This window comes from Lutra lutra, chromosome 1 (genome assembly GCF_902655055.1).
Source record: "Lutra lutra chromosome 1, mLutLut1.2, whole genome shotgun sequence".
NCBI lineage: Eukaryota > Metazoa > Chordata > Mammalia > Carnivora > Mustelidae > Lutra > Lutra lutra.
The window spans coordinates 111,725,253-111,737,399 of NC_062278.1; the positions used below are offsets into that span (position 1 = coordinate 111,725,253).

Sequence of the window (12,147 nt, forward strand, 5' to 3'; positions counted from 1 at the left end):
CTGGAAATGTCCTTTGTCACTTGCCCCTGTCCCACCCTCATTTACTCCCTAGCCTGGAAGTCTGTGCCTCCCACAGAGGATTCCCTGCTGAAGTCTGAACTAAAGGAGTTGGCCTCTTCTTGTCCCATGTTGCATTCATGTCTGCATCTCAGGGCCCTTTGCTGTATCCTCCCTGGGGATTCGGGCACATGTTTTTAATCACACATTAAGGTGATCACACATTGCTGTGATAAATTAATTTAGTGCCTTTCTCCAGTGTTAAGCACAAGGAAGCAGATGATAAAATGCAAACCAGAAAACAATCATCACTGAGCTGTGTGCTCATCAGCCTTGGGAATGGATTTCTTGGGAAGCTCTGGCCCCTCCTTAAATGACATTGATGACTTGGATCTTTGCAGAAATTGAAGAGAATCCTGATGATTAGCATGTTGGGAGAGGCCTGAAGGAAGCCAGTCCAGTGAACTCGTACTCTCAGAGATTCTTGGGTACCCTCTCCCCGCCCCCCCCTGTGATCTGCAGCCCACCTCTGGTATGCAAATGGACCTCTCTGTGGCCTGGGACTCCTGAATTCCAGGTTGAGCCTCTGAGAGGAGAGCTGAGCTGGGAGGTAAATGGGTTGCTGATTTCTGTCTTTTTAGTATGTGCAACTTGAAATATCCTGTGCCCTTGATTAATTCGTGCTTGGGAGCTTCCTTAGTGCTCTCTGGTAAATAGCTCCTTACTGTACGCTTACTTCCCCATGGGCTCATTGCAGAGAGACTGGAGCCTGTGTTTCTAACAACTTCTCCAAGGAGAACATCACGGGTCACGTTTCCGGAACCGAGGCTCCCTGGGAGGTCTTCCGTACCTCCCTCTCCGTATTACCTCGCTTTGGGCTGGCTTTTGCTTGTAGCTGAAAAGGGAGCGCTGAAAATCTGGAGACCAGAGTCTCAGCTGCCAGTGAGAAGCACAGAGAAGGCAGAACCCTGTAGAACGGCAAATCATTTCCCTTTCATTTCCAGAGCCTTCAGGAGTCTTTGTCTTGAGAATGACCTCACTGCTTTTTTGTATTTGTAATGGAATGCGCAGTCATTTACAAGTAATCACACAATAATCCCTTACACTTTTGGACCGCCTTCCCGTTTTCCAGAGGGTTTTAACTCTCATTATCTCATTTGATCCTCAGAACTGCTCTGAGAGGAGGCAGAAGGGCCATTTTAATCTCTAATTTTCAGGTGTAGAAACTGAGGTTTAGAAAAGTTAACTGGGTGCCTGGAGGTCATACAGTCTACCTGGCGGAATTGGACCTAGAATCTCAAGTAGTCTAACTTCTAAACCAGTCTTCCTTTCGTGATCTACTGTGGGTGTGACCTTGGGAATATACTTGGGCTCTCTGAGCCTCCTCTTTGCTGTCACGATATTGGGTCTACTACTCCCGGTGGAGTTGCCAGTAGGATTCAGTGAGACTGTCTGGGAAGGCCTTTATAAGCTGATAAAGTGGGCTGCTAATGTGAGGCATTGCTGCTGCGTGTACCCTGAATTCAAGTAGTGCCATTGGAACTGGCAGAACGGAACATTCTCAACCCCACGTGGTAAAGACAGAGAGGTCTGCAATGGTATTGGATGGGCAAGTTGGCCCCATAGTCCTGCCTGCAGGCTGCTTTGTTATTCTGAGAGTGCTTGAGCTGGCCAGGCCCTCTTTTCCTGCAGAACTTGCTCTTAATGTTCTTTGGAACCGTCTTGTCTCCTGTTTTAGGGAAGCAGAAATGGGGATCTGGGAATGGGATCTGCATCCCCGAGCTTTTGTCAGGAAGGGTGGGAATGCGCCGTGGGGGAGGGGGTAGAGGTGGGTGGATGAACAGGTCTCCAAGGTCCCTCTCCTCATTTCTCAGCAACTGGGATTTACTAGGGCCGGTGTCATGAGTCCCTAAGGCCGGCCGTCCACATGCAGAATTGGGGGTTGAGAAGGGTTGCTTAGCAGCAGTGCTTCCTGGGAAAACCCAGAAAGGTTGGCTTTCAAGTTGACAACAGATGCTTTGAGAGTTAGCAGCGGGATGGGGCTGGGAGATGGCCAGAGTGCCTGAGGGTCGAGATCGTGGGTAGCTTCATTTCTGTATCCAGATTCACCTACCAAAATTCCAAAGCAGTGGAACAGATACAGGTTGTTCGAATGGTTGTAAGGGGCAGGAGGATGAAGAACAGGAGGTTGAAAGGCAGGAGCCAGATTTTGTTACCATATAAGGAAGAACTTTCTATTGGGAAGATGGAATTTATAGCTGCAGGAGGTAATGATCAGCCCCTCACTGGAGACCTCAGGGCGACCATGGGGGGATTTAGGACCGGGACGGAGGAGGGGGGGTTGTCGGGCTTAGTGGCATGTAGGGTCTTCTCTCCTTTCAAGCTCCCAGAACCTGTGGCTCTCAGTGGTCAAGGGGAACAGAGGTACACCTACATCAGGGAATGCGGGTCCTCTTCATGGGTATGGAAACTGATCTCCAAATGTAATTTTGCAAAATGGAAGGGAGATATAAGGTCTTTCTTGGTTTTCATCCCTGTCCCTGTAGTCTGCTTATTCCTTGGTTTTCACAGTTTCCAGGCCGTCCATGGGCAACTGTTCTCCATGGAATGTCGTTTCCCTCTGCTGGTATGTTCCTGTTTGCCTATTGGAAGGGACTCAGAGCTCCTGACAGGATGACAGTCTTTCTACAGAACCACCAAGTCACATGGCTCCACATGCAGTCTTCTCAGTTACAAAGGAAGACCATCCCTTTGGCCTCTGCAGAGCTGCCTCTGGGACCTCTTGGGGGTACTGCACTGGCAGGAGTTCTGTACTGAGTTCTGGTTCTGGCTTGTGGTGACCCTGTTTCCCTACCTTATATTTGTGTGTGTTTCTTAAACACGCAATCAGCAAGAAATGCTTGCTGCTTTGTGGATATTTAGGGCATGTTTGCAAAAATATAAAGTAAATAATCGGGATAACTGTGTCATGACTGTTGGGACAGACCAAGTAGAAGCTGCTTTTAGAGCACGTCGCTGGAAAGTTTCGGGTGTTCCACCTGCTTTGTAGATGATAGAATATAAGCTACAAGAGGAGAACTGAGTTTTCCACAATATCGAGTGCCCGACCTGGGCTTAGGGCTTGGGTGCCCTGGTTCCCTGAGTGGTGCTGTTTACTGCTGGAAGGTTCTCTGGGGATGAGAACTAGCAGCATCATGGCGCAGACCAGGAGGTGGGCAAGGATTCTGAAAAACGGCTCACGTGACCTAGAGAAAGCCTTTGCCAACAGTAGAACAAGATCACTGTAAAATAATAGAACTGCTAGGAAGCCGAGGTATAGATTCCCTTCTCCGGGCATACCCCTCCTCCTCTGCACTGCCGTTTTCCCCAGCATCTCATCTCTTTCCTTTCTCTTCTGTTAGTTCCGTCTGAAGTCATTTTAGACCAGATCTGTTCCTAACTGACTTTACTGGTCCAATTTAGTTACCAAACAATTCTTGGGACCTTTTTTTTTTTTTTTAAATAAAGATTTTATTCCTTTATTTAACAGAGGGAGACACAGTGAGAGAGGGAACACAAGCAGAGGGAGTGGGAGAGGGAGAAGCTAGGCAGGGACCCTGATGTAGGGCTCCATCTCAGGACCCTGGGATCATGACCTGAGCCAAAGGCAGATGCTTAATAACTAAGACACTCAGGCGCCCCCTTCTCGGGACCTTCTGATCAACAATTTAAATTGGGCATTTAACCCTCTTTCCTCTCCCCCATCCCCACAACAGTGTTCTCCTGAAAGTCTGGTTTTATTCTGGGTTTTCCTGCCTGGTGTCTGTCCTATAAATAGCTCATGCAAAAACTAAGTTCCCAGGAGGATTATTGGCCCAAGGGAGTCAGGGAATTGGGGTCAAGGGTGAGGATTGTTTTTGTGCTCATCGGCATCAGAAGAACTGTGGACTGGCTTCTTGGTGACCTCTTCAGGTACATTCCCCCCACCCCAGATGCCACCCCCCCTTTCCTCTGAATTAATAGATTGACTCCATAAATGTCATTGTATTCTGGATGGCCCTATTCCTCAGGTGAACTTAAAGCCTTTCAACCCCGTCATTTCCTTATTTGGTCTGGGGAGCCTTTTTTTGTGGAACAGGACAGCCTGTGGAGAAGTTGAGACTCTGCTTCTTTTGGGGTTAATCATTTACTCCGAGTAAGGAATTGTTTCATAAGTGGGGGCATGTTCTTCAAGTGCCAGGGGAGAGAAGGGTGATTTTTCTGACATCCTCTGGCCTGCTTCTCCATATATGGAAATGTTTACCCACCACACTGATCTATTGGAAGAGAAGGAGGTGACTCAGGGTTTAGGAGAAGCAGGATTTGAATTCTTGTTTCCAGAAACAAAGTCGCCCCCGTCCACCACCCCCCACCCACCCCCGTCCCCTCCATTCCTTTGCCCCTTGTTCTGGAAGCCGAGGAGAGAATGTATCAGTGCTGTTCCCCTCGGGCCTTGGGACCACCTCTTTGCAGTGAGACTCAGGGTGTGTGAGAGGGAGTGAGGGCCGGCGGAGGGCCAGCTGCCTGTGGGGCCTGACTCGCGTGAGTACATCATTATTGATAGCGCGAATGGCAATTCTGCTCGCAGACCTGGGGCTTGCAGCCCTGAAGGCTTGGATGGCCATGCAACATGTTCCTTGGGAGCGCTGGCCACTTTAATTTGGGGTGTGGACAGCAGCTTTCCCAGGGGAACTCTTCTCACAGTGGGATTTAGAGACCGACTCTGCCTGAGGGAAAATTCTATTTGTATGTTTAAAAAAAAAAAAAAAGAGATATTTCCTCCCACCTGAGGCCTGGCCAGAGATGGGTAGAAAGGTAATTTGGGAATATTGTCCGATTGCTAGGGCTAGAGCCAGAAGCCAGAAGGACGTCTGTGGACACTTGGGGAAGTATAGTTTTAGCTTGAAAAGCAGAGTTACGGTTGGCCTTAAGAGCATAAAAAAATATTGCTATCTATGCAGCATTTGTATGGCTTCGCAGTTCGGATTAAAATCCCGGGGTACAGGATGTTGTGAGGTTGGATGGACTGGCAGAGCTGGAAGGGGCCTTAGAGACAACTGGGTTGGTCTGCTTCGGTTTGTAGCAGGATGGTGGGCAGTGGAGGCCCCCTGGGGGCACAGTTGACTCGCCCTATGGCTACAGGGCCGATTAGTGGGGATTGGAGCCCAGGTCTCTTGGCTCTCAGATCATTCCTCCTTCCACTCCACTTCAGCTGCCCCTGTAGGCAGAGGTGGAGAAGAACGTGCCCGTTTTGCAGGTGAGGAAACAGGGACGCTTGGTGCCAGAGCTGTCCACGCTTACCGATCTCATGGGTGAGACAGAGCTAGCACCTGGTTCAGCCAGCTCAGACCTCTTTCTGTCATGTTCATGGGCTCAGATGCCTGAATTTATTTGTAAATTTTTCCTTTTTTTTCCCCTTTTTCAGTTTCTACTTCCTTTTGTTCTGCTTCTGGTCACGGGAGTGTTATTGGAATGTGAGTTGTTGCCTTCTGATCTGCTCTGCTGTCTGTATCTTTTTCTTGCCTGAAAGGGGATGACAGCTTGTCCAGGCTACAGAACTGAGTAGTGGGGGCCCTTATTTCGGTTTGTCCTGGGCAGTGGAGATTTTGCATGGACCTTGAAAGAGACTGAGCACACTTCCCGTCTTAGCCTCTAGCACCGTTCTTGAAGCTGCCAGGATCCTGGAGTGTAATTCCCATTGAAAGGTGAGCCTGACTGAATGGATTTTATACACAGACACACACACACATACAGACAAACATACACACACACAGCCATGTACACACACAGACACACACTCATAGACACACACACACAGCCATGTATACACAGCCACACACTCATAGACAGACATACACAGACACACACGCAAATACTTGTAGATCCACACACACACAGATATACAGCACATATACACACACACTAATAAACACACACACACACACACACACACACACACACACTTTTTTGCTTTCTCTGATACCATGAGACTCTGATACCAAGAGAGACTAAGAGGGCACCACCCTCTCTTACAGTCTGCCAGATATTACCTGGCCACGAGTAGTTCTTTGTAGTTAGTTTGGTTTCTGGTGAACCTGGGGTTCCTTTCCTCTAGTTCAGGGAAGATGCTGGAGATGTGTCTTGGGGAAGCTCTTTCAAGCCAGTGGCATTAGGTGATGAATAGTAATAACACAGGAAAGGGCTCTGAGGCTCTGTCTGTCCAGGGCTTAAGGGGAGGCCCCCCAGATCCCTGAGCTGCTCTGAAGCACCAGAGAAACAGGGTCCTGCCCAGGACCCTGGGAATCTGCACCCAGCGTGTCTCCTACTCCATGACTATGGTTGGGCGGCTTGTGAGCCCAGAGAGCAGGAGGCTGCCTGGAAGCAGGAAGGCTTGGGAGGTTTCCCAGCTCTGGTGGTGACAGACAGGGGCACTGAGAGGTCGGGGCTGGTGGTGCACGTGTACATGCTGGTACGGTGAAGAAGGAGCAGTGACATGAATTGAGGGCTCTCTGGGTGCCAGGCACTGGGGTAAGCACTTGACCTCAATCCCTGAGTCGCAACTACCACTACCCATGAGTAGGTGCTATTTTTTTTTTTTTCAACTTTATCTTTCATTTTGGTAAAACATGCACTTACCAAACATTTACCATCTACACATTTCTAAGTGTACAGCTCAGTAGTGTTGAGTGCAGTCACCTCTCCTGCAGCCCATCTCCAGAACTCCTTTCATTCTGTAAAACTGAAACTCCGTAGATATTCCACACGGACTTCCCATTCCCCTAACCCTGGCCCTTGACAACCGCCATTCTCCCTTCTGTGTTGGTGAATTTGACTCCTCTCTGCACCTCTTGTGAGGTGGAATTGTCCATTATCAACTCTTTGGTGACTGCCCTGTTTCACTCCGAGTAACATCTGCGTGCTTCATCTGCGTTGGGGCGTGTGTGAGAATTACATACGTACACACCACACTGTGTCGATCCCCGTAGGTACCATTGTTTTACCTCCATTGTAGAGAGGAAGAACCTAAGGCTTGGAGGGCTTCAGTGGCCCGGGGTCACGTGGTCAGTAGCGGAGCTGGGATTTGAACCCAGGTAGTGTGATGTCAGAGCGCATTCGATCAGGAGTGAGCAGCTGTTTGATCTCAGTTAGCAAGAGCGTGACAACTACCTCTTCATACCTTGCTGTGATATTTCAGTAACCAGGTGTTCCAAAGGACCTTGTAGAGGTATTTTCCTCTGTGTTCGAGCTACACGTGAAGCCCTCCTCTGGCAAATGGTAGGAGATCTGTGGCTCTTCTTGTTTGTAATCCTTGTCCCTTTCCTTCATCTTACTTTTCTGTCTTCCTCCCCAGTTTCCTCCTGGGGGAAAAAAAATCACAAACTGTGTGCCTCTTTCTTAGATACTTAAGATCCTTTATGCGATAAGACAGACTATCTAAGTCAGTGATGTGATATCAGGTGTTTTTGTTGCCGCTGTGTCTATGGAATCTGGGTACAGAGCAGGGGACAGAAATTGCTCGTGTGATTTGTCTGACCCGGCTCTGTTGCTGGCTTAGTGTTTCACTTGGATATGATGCTTCTTTCTGAGCCTCCGTTTTTCCAACCTGGAAGATGGGATGGTTGTCCATGACAGGGAGCAATCTGTGCTGAGCCCACATGAGGTGTTCTACATGATTGATCTCCTTCTGTCCTCCCAGCACTCCACAGGGGCTGTTATCCCCATTTTACCCGAGGAAAGTCAGTTCTAGAGCAATGGGAAAATTTGCCTAAACGCCCTCAGCTCTAGAGTTGCAAGCGGTTGTGATCCATATCCGACTCCAAGGCCTGGGCCTTAGCCACGGTGCCGGTTGCTTTGCTCTTAGTGATCTGTAAGGTTTCTTCCCTTGGTGGCACATATTCATCTAATTTTATTAAATGTTTATTGGATTCCCACTTATGTGCTTCATACTGTTCTGGGCACCAAGCCAGCACTGGGTTTGGAGTGAAGAAAAAGACACACAGAACAATGATTTTTTGGAGCTTACATTCTAGTAGGGGTGTTTGGAGGAGGCAGATAATAAATGAACACGTAAACAGGAGGGAATGATAAGTAACACTGTGAGGATTCACCCAGGGCGCTCAGACGGTGAGTGAATGCAGGAGGGGATCTGGGAGGTGATGTTTAAGCTGAGCTCTGAATGACAGGGAGCCAGCCATGCAAAAGTCAGAGGGGAGAAGCATGCAGAGGGTTCTGTCAATGCCCAGGCCATGGAGCGGGAATGAGTCGGTGTTTGAGGAATAGAAGGAGCCTAGAGTGCTAGGAGGTAGTGGGCTGCGAGAGAGAATCATGATAGGAGGGCAGGGTAAGGGCTGCTGGGTGTAAGTAAGCTAGGGAAGGGTCTGACCTGAGTGGAGGGGTGATGGGAAGCATCTGAGTATTGGACCAGCATCATTCTGCCTGCTGTTGGGGGAATGGATTATAAGGAGGGGGCAGGGGTAGAAGCAAGGAAGTTAGGAGGAGACTCCTGGAATCAGGAGAGAGGTAGTGGTAACTTTGATTAGGATGGTAGAAGCAGGGCCAGAGAGCAGTGACTTGGTGCATGACGTGTTTTGGAAGGGTTGTCTACAGGATATCAAGTGCAGTGTCCTTCCAAAAAGTGTCAAGGTCAGTGGGCAGAAATCTGGGGGACCCTGATGGAGGTGAAAATGTGCAGTGGAGGGTGCACAGACTTGCAGCTGATTCAGACTAAGGAGTCTGTGTGCTCCCCGCTTTGGTTTCTAGCCCTGAACTTCTGGCCAGGGAACAGAGGGCAGTGGCTTCCTGCCTCTGACTTCCTGGCTGAGAGTTGCTGGAACGCCCCAAAATAAGCCTTACAGAACATGCTGCTTCCTTTGCTCTCCCTGGGTATTTGTATAAAGCATTCTTTCCCACCAAGCCTGCGGAACATTCAGAGTGATGTTGACTTTGTGGGCTGTATTTAACATATTGTTTTTCCCTGATGTGTCGTCTAACCCTGCAGGGATTCCCGCCTCCTATAGATTCCCTGGTGAGCAGCCTTCAACCACCCTTTAAGATGGGTCTGGAAGGCTCAGTGGGAACCCAGTAGAGCTGGGATTTCAAGGCTCCACCTTGGCTTGAGGACCCTGGTCCAAGGGGACCTCCTAGACCTCCTCTTTCATGGACATTTGATTTCATAATTTACTGGCCCTGGGCTCCCCCTTTGTAATTCCTTTTAATGGCCTGGACTTTCCTGTAAATTCCCTATTTTTCAGTGGCATGGAGAAACTGGTCTCATAGAAACTGGATGATTTAGTTACCTGGGTGGCTCAGTTGGCTGGGCATCCGGCTCTTGGTTTTTGGCTCAGGTCATGATCTCACAGCTGTGGGATCGAGCCCCATGTTGGACTCCACACTTAGTGCGGAGTCTGTTCCACATTCTCTCTCCCTCTCCTTACCCCTCTGCTTCTCCCCCTCCCCCCTGCACATGTGTTCTCTCTCTATAAAAACAAATAATAAATGAAATCTAAAAAAAAAAATAAGTTAGATGATATGGTCTATGTGATGTAGTGTCTGAGTCAGGCTGGGAATCTAAGAATCCTGACCGAGCCTTGTACTCTCTGACCACCAGACCTAAGTGACCCTGCATGGGACCTCATGTCCCCGGTGTCTCATGGCATTCGTATATGACAGTGGGCCTGAGCCTGGTGATGCTCAGAGATCATAATCAAAATAACCTGAAATTCACTCCTGGGGCTTCTTCACACACTTCTCTTCAAATGGTTTGCAGTCTGTCTTAACAGTTTTTTTTTTTTTAATAAAACCTCTTGAGCCTTATCTCTTAAAAACTGTTTTATTTTTGCTCATTTGAATTTCTTTTAAAGTTTCTTTCATATGACCCATTCATTTAGTCAACAAACATTTATTGAGTTCTTACTGTATGCCAGGCATTGTGCTAGGCGCTGGGGATTGATTCAAAGATAATTTGGAGGCGTACGGAAGGGGAGTGGATAATTACAGCACAGTGAGATAAGCGCTATAATAGAGGGATATGTAAAGAGCTAGAAATAGCACTATGAATAACATCTCCGAACAAATTGCCTTCTTTTTTCCTTTTGGATTATTCCCTTATGTATATTGCCCAAAGTGGGATTATTGGGTCATTTAAAAGATGAAAACAATTTGGCACAAAAAGATGTAATGACTTGCCTGGGGAATACAGATCAATTTTCAACAGGGGGAAATTGTTGACAATTCCAGATTTAGACATTTCTCCAGGAGGATTGCTCCGTTTTTATACCACCCCTGTCATCATGGTGGTTTTGAGGGGGGAGTACCTATTCTCAACCTGTCAGGCTGCATGTAGAAACACATATCCTTATATTTAATCTCACACATTAATTGTTAATTCTCACAAGAACCTGGCTCTGTAAGTATGATTGTGTCCATTTTACAAATGAAGAAATTTGTAACTTGATTAGGAGGAAGTCACTTGCTCAGGGTTCCATAGATAATTCATGGAGAATCCAAGAATCAGGCGTAGGGTTTTTTGATTCTAGGACTCTGGTCCTGTTCTCTGTGCTCCGTTCATCAGCCAGGGTACTTGTGCTCCAGCTGGGGCCTGGAATTCACTTAATGAGCTGTAGGGACTTTTCTCAGGAGGGTCGGCATATTCCAAAGAGGTATAGAAGTTCTGGTCCAGTGTTCTGTGTACATCAGTTGGAAGAGACCTAGAGGTCATTATTCCTGACTCTGTCCCAGGTCCTGGAAGGTTAGTGCATCGCCTTAGCTCTGAAGCACAGAGTCCCAAGTGAGGCCGAAACTGTGCCATAGTTCTGTTTTGAAGCATTTATTATTTTCCTCGTATATTCAGCTGTGTGTCCCTGACTGTAAATTTACTGATTTCGCCAATGAGGAGTAAAAACTCCTGCCCCAGTACCCAGCTCATCATAGCCGGACAGCAATGCCTGTCCACTCTGAGCTTCCTCAAGGCTTTGGCTCACTCATCCCTAAGACAGCCATGTTTCCTGCCATTTTCCAGACATACCTGCTTTTTCTCACCTTCATGCTTTGGCTCATGCTGTTCCCTTAGCCTAAAGTGACCTCTCCCATCTTCATCCAGAGAACTCCTCTTCCTTCTGTGCGCTTCTGCACAGAAGCCGCCTTCTGATCACCATCCACTCTGCACCCTGCACACTGCCCCACGTAGGAAGGATCTCTGTGTTCTCTCTTCTGCTAGCTCACACCACAGTGGGCTGTGGGGCAATAGAGTATAGCTCTGGTGCTTATGAGCATGGCGTCTTCTTTCAGATCTTGGCCATGACACTGATAGACATGTGAGCCATCAGGTCAGTTAATCTGCTTGAGCCTGAGGCTCCTCATCTGTCAAATGGGTATAAACAGTCATAGGAAGTCACAGCGTTGTGAGGATTTATCACACATTATCTGTGGTTCTTCTGTGGTTGTGCACCATATCCTACTTTGTATCTTGTCTCTCCTTCTAGACTGGGAGCTCCTTTGAAGGCTGGGAGGGGAAAAACATCTAGCCTGTGCCTTTAACAAATGGGACCTTCCACAAAGGCTCCTTTAAGGGAAAGATTCCATATGACCTAACTGGTGACGTCAGGCTCATTACTAGTTGGAAGCCCCGGTCACATGGTGCCAGGCCTGGACCGGAGCGCTGTGATAGGGAGCTTTGGGCACACATAGAACGTGCTGGATGGGCCGCTGGCTCCCGCTTGGTAACAGGACAGAAGCTGGAGCCTGTGAGCAGCCTGTGTTCTGATTCATCAAGTTGGGTAGTGCTGGCATTTCGCTGAAGGCAGAGTGGAAATCCTGCTTGGAATGTGACACTTGGTTTCTTCTCTGGGTCTTTCACGGACAGGAGTTTCAGATTAGAGGAGATCAATGGAGGTGTAGGTTTGGGGCACCTCTGAGAGCCACCTCCTCTGACTTCTCTGTTGGCGGGGCCATGGGGAAGGCGTGCCTTTGGAGGAGGAAGCTGTCCTTTAGGCACCCCTCACCCTCGGTGTGCTTAGAAACTGACCATGGAAGGGGAAATACAGTTCTTAAAGGGGTAACTCTGTCGTTTAACTTTCTCTCGAATCATTTCCCAAAATGTAGTACCCATAAGTCTCAAGATCCAAGTGTTTTAGC

General features: G+C 48.3%; 1 protein-coding gene across 7 annotated transcripts in view; it reads left to right on the top strand.

Annotated features, from left to right (window-relative positions):
• Nucleotides 1–12,147, top strand: part of LPP (LIM domain containing preferred translocation partner in lipoma) — a 665,377-nt gene that overhangs the window by 47,040 nt on the left and 606,190 nt on the right. Inside the window, exon 1 of one of the 7 annotated variants that reach the window (XM_047732749.1) lies at nucleotides 511–529. The exons of 5 other annotated variants lie outside the window; for them this stretch is intronic. The gene's annotated coding sequence lies outside the window, so the exon portion shown is untranslated. Of the gene's footprint in view, nucleotides 1–510; nucleotides 530–4,455; nucleotides 4,558–12,147 lie in introns of those variants that run through there. One more of the 7 variants, XM_047732740.1, reaches the window with a different exon arrangement.